The sequence below is a fragment of the Balaenoptera musculus genome, chromosome 2 (genome assembly GCF_009873245.2).
Source record: "Balaenoptera musculus isolate JJ_BM4_2016_0621 chromosome 2, mBalMus1.pri.v3, whole genome shotgun sequence".
Taxonomy (NCBI): Eukaryota; Metazoa; Chordata; class Mammalia; order Artiodactyla; family Balaenopteridae; genus Balaenoptera; species Balaenoptera musculus.
This window is the reverse complement of record NC_045786.1, coordinates 22,688,087-22,692,465: the sequence shown is the minus strand read 5'-3', so window position 1 is coordinate 22,692,465 and position 4,379 is coordinate 22,688,087.

Below are 4,379 nucleotides of genomic sequence, written 5' to 3'. Positions count from 1 at the left end.
CAGAAGAGAAAAATCAATGAGTGTTGCCATGGTCAGGGAAATACCCCGTAGGAGAGGACTTCCAGGATCCTCCAGTGGAGCAGAGCAGCTGGTCATTCGAGGTTATACATTTCCCTGATTCTGCTTTTCTTTGGCAGGAGAAATGCAAACTGTCCACTTTCCTTGCGTCATCAGTCTCAGAAGTATGAGAACAGCCGTGCTCTCTTTGCACATGGCTTAGCAGCTACAAAACCCTTGCGAAATCTTACAATGGTGTCTGTGTGTGTGTTTGTGTGTGTACACATGTGCACACAAATGTTTCTCTCCCTCGCACTGCCTGCACGAATCCAAGGTGGCATCATGAGAACCCTGAAATTTGCATGATTTGTGAGAGGCTCATGTGAGTTGGCAAGGCCATGGCAGCTTAAACAAAAAGTGCAGCTGTCCTAACTCCCAGCTTCCTGGCACTGGCCTCCCTGCAGCCCCTCCTTCCCGTCCCCAGTGCCAACCAGGTCAACTACACTGCTTCCCTTTAAAGTAACAGTATCCCAATATTTCTAATATAAATACTTCCATTTCACTCATTACTCTCCATGATATAATCTTCCTGATAGGCATTCTTTTTAAGTTTGGATTTATAATCTTAAAAAATAAAATCTGTACCAGTATGGGAATTATTAAATTTATATTACGTAAGGTATTAAATTTATATTTAGTGTCTCCTGAGACACTAAATAGTGTGTGTGTGTGTGTGTATATATATATATATATCTACACTTGTCCTTTCCTCAGAGGGTTCCCAAGATGTGGCTTATCAAAAGTCTTTAAAATGAGCTCTCTTCTCTTGTAATGAAAAGACAGAAGGACTTCCAGCCAAGATGGAATAACCGAGACTGAAGTTACCCATCAGCCTGGAAGAACTGAAAATTAAAAAACAGACAAAATATATGGAAAATGGTTTTTCAGATATTGGATATCAGGCAGCACAGGGCAGTAATTCCTAAGAGAGGGGAAACAAAGTGAGCCCTAAGACTACCCCAGAGGCCACAGTGCAGGAAGGAAGAATCCAGGTGAGCCTGGAGGCCTTCCTGGAAGAGTGGTGGGAAAAAAGTCACACAGCAAGAGAACTCCAGAGATCCCTAGCAGGTCTCCCCTAGGTCGTCAGCTGAGTACAGATCAGTGCAAGCATGGGAGGAGTCTACCCAAAGCTGGCAGAGAAACACCAAAAAGCATGAAGATCTTTGTCTTACAACCATCCAGAGTGAAAATGCTTTGCAATTCAAGGACGTTGCTTAGAGTACTCAGTTGGGTCTTGCCTCAGTGGAAGAGAAAAATTCAGCTCTAGAATAAAGCTTCTCTGACACATATAAAAATGGTTCAAGGCAAGCCTCAAAAGGTTCAAACTGTTTCCAAGTGACTTATTTGTTTCCCAGAGCAAAGCTCAATAATTGTACAAAAATACAAAAATACCTAGCACTGAACAAGATAAAATTCACAATTTCTGGCACCTAGTCAAAATTACTAGGAATTCAAGGAAGCAGGAAAATATGGCCCCAAATGAGGAAGGGGGGGGGGGGGGGGAAAAAACTTCAATAGAAACAGAACTAGGAATGACACAGATGATAATAACAAAGACATTAAAACAATTATTATAACTATATTCCATATGCTTAAGAAAGCAGAGAAAAAACTGAGAATGTTTAAGCAGAGACAGAAGATACTGAAAAGATCCAAAACAATCATCTAGAGATGAAAATTATAAGAATAAAATATATCAGATGGGGTGGCATGCAGAATAATAGCTCCTTAAAGATGTCTACATCCTAATCCCCAGAACCTGTATGCTACCTCATGACAAAAAGGATTTTGTAGATGTGATGAAGTTAAGAGCCTTGATATGGGGAGATTATCCTGGATTTTCCAGATGGATCCAATGTAATCACACTGGTCCTTAAAAATGGAAGGAGGAGGCAGAAGAAGAAAATTACAGTAAAAGAGTGACAATGGAAGCAGGTCAGAGGGTTGCTGTCTTGCTGGCTTTCCAGGAGGAAGGGGGGCCAAAAGCCAGGGAATGTATGTGGTCTTTAGAAACTGGAAATGGCAAGGAAAGATGTAATATAGGTGCAGCATCAAATATAGCTGTATCCTATGGGTAAATACCAAGTTACTGTGTATCTGTGGGTAGATAATAGTTACCGTTACAGTCAAGTAAGTATAAATGTATCTATGTTTCTCTTCATTCTATTCTAATCAACTCTTAGTTTTTTATTCCCTTTAAAAATGGGATACTTTAAATTGAGTATTACTGGTCTAGTATATAGACATAGAGAGATGTTGAAAAATGAATTGTTTCCTCATTTCAATCCGTTAACAGATGGTACAATATGGCGGGACAAACACTGGATTTGGGAGCAGGAAGTAACTGGGAAAGTGTTCTGTCCCTGCTACAAGAGTTGAGGGCCCTTTGAGTGTCATCCAATCTTTATACACTCCTTTCTTCATATCTGTAAATGATTTATTGGCAATACCTCAAGGACTTAGCAAGTTGGAATGCCATCATCTAGATGTCAACAATTTACATAAATCTTCTTGGGTTCTTCTCATTAACTTATAGCATAGCTCCCCCATAGCATGTAAGAATTAAGTCTCACACTTTGGTGTGCTCACTATTTCAGGTATAATTTAACCATTCTGTCAAACTATAAAACATCCATATGGGCAACCATTAGATGAGGGGAAATTTTCTCAATTTTCTAAAATTAATATTTCCAACACATGAATGATGAAAACATACTGATTTATTGTTTACACAGAGTATGCAGCAATGCTGCAGACTATTCGACCATTTGTGGGTCTTTCTTTTTGGGGCTACACAGGACAGCTTGCAGGATCTTAGTTCCCTGACCTGGGCCCCAGCAGTGAAAGCACCGGGTCCTAACCACTGGACTGCCAGGGGATTCCCCAGACCATTTGTTTATGCTGCACATGTCAATAAAACTTCTCTTGCCCATTCATTTAGGAATTCATGTTTCATATCCTATAGACACATTACCATCCTCATCCCCATCCTCCAGTTTAGCATTCATTCATCATTCATACATTTATGTACAAACATACTAACTTACTCATTCAGAAACATTTATTAAGCTCTTACACATGCCAGACACCATTCATAGCTCTGAAAATACAGCCCTGGACCAGACATACACGGTCCACTTCTTTATAAACTTATAGTCCATACTGAAAAACATTAATTCCAGATCCAATAAGTACTATGAATTTGGACTAAAGCATGTTATGAAAGCATGTAATATAATTGGCAGGTTTTGTTCTTGAAATATTTACTTGCCTCATTCTATGACATCATGTCTTTTGCTTTCCTCTTGCCTTTTGGACCATTGTCTGGCTCCTTGGTTAGATAATCCTCCCACTGTCTCTTAAAATATTGGAGTTTTCCAGGGCACTGTTGTAGAAGTATCTCTCTTCTCAATCTACACTCTCCATGGCTAATCTTATGCATTTCCCCAGGCCTGCATCCTGACCACAGCCCATCACTCCCCAGAGCCTCATACCCAAATAGCCAACTCCTTGTCCTGATATCTTTACTTGTATGTCTCACAGTTGTCTGAAACTGTATCTCTAAATTTGAGTTTACAGTTTGTAAACACATTTATTCTCTTTGTTCTCTTTTCCCTGTATTTCAAATTCTTTCTAATTTTGTGCCTTAAAACATTTTGTGTCTGCAAAAGCATCACTGGTTATTAGCCAGGAAGTCACTTAAGAATCTTCTGAAAATAATAGAATAATTGGATCAAATTGTTCATTGAACAGTGATGTAAAATAACTTGGTACAATGCTTCCTTGTTTATGATTTTATTAAAATTATGGTAAACCAAAGTTACCAAAGCATCATTGTTTGAGTATATGAACCAAAAATATCACTTAGTTTCAGTAGGTTGCATTACGTAAATCATTCATTATTTATTTAGGACTCAGCTCCAGTTTGCAACCACCCACCTCAACACACACACACACACACACACACACACACACACAAACACAAAATGACTGCACAACTCATAGTTGCTTATATTCATCACCAATGTCAATCATTGGATCATATCAGAAGGTGAATCCTACAGCATATTTCAAATGAGAATACATTGCCTAAATTAAGGAATCTGCTATATACTAAGTTTTCCAACTCCTAGTCAGTTTTTAAATACTAAAGGCAGGGAGACCTTCAAGATGGCAGAGGAGTAAGACGTGGCGATCACCTCCCTCCACACAAATACATCAGAAAACAACTACATGTGGAACAACTCCTACAGGACACCTACTGAACGCTGGCAGAAGACCTCAGACCTCCCAACAAGCAAGAAACTCCTCACGTACCTGGG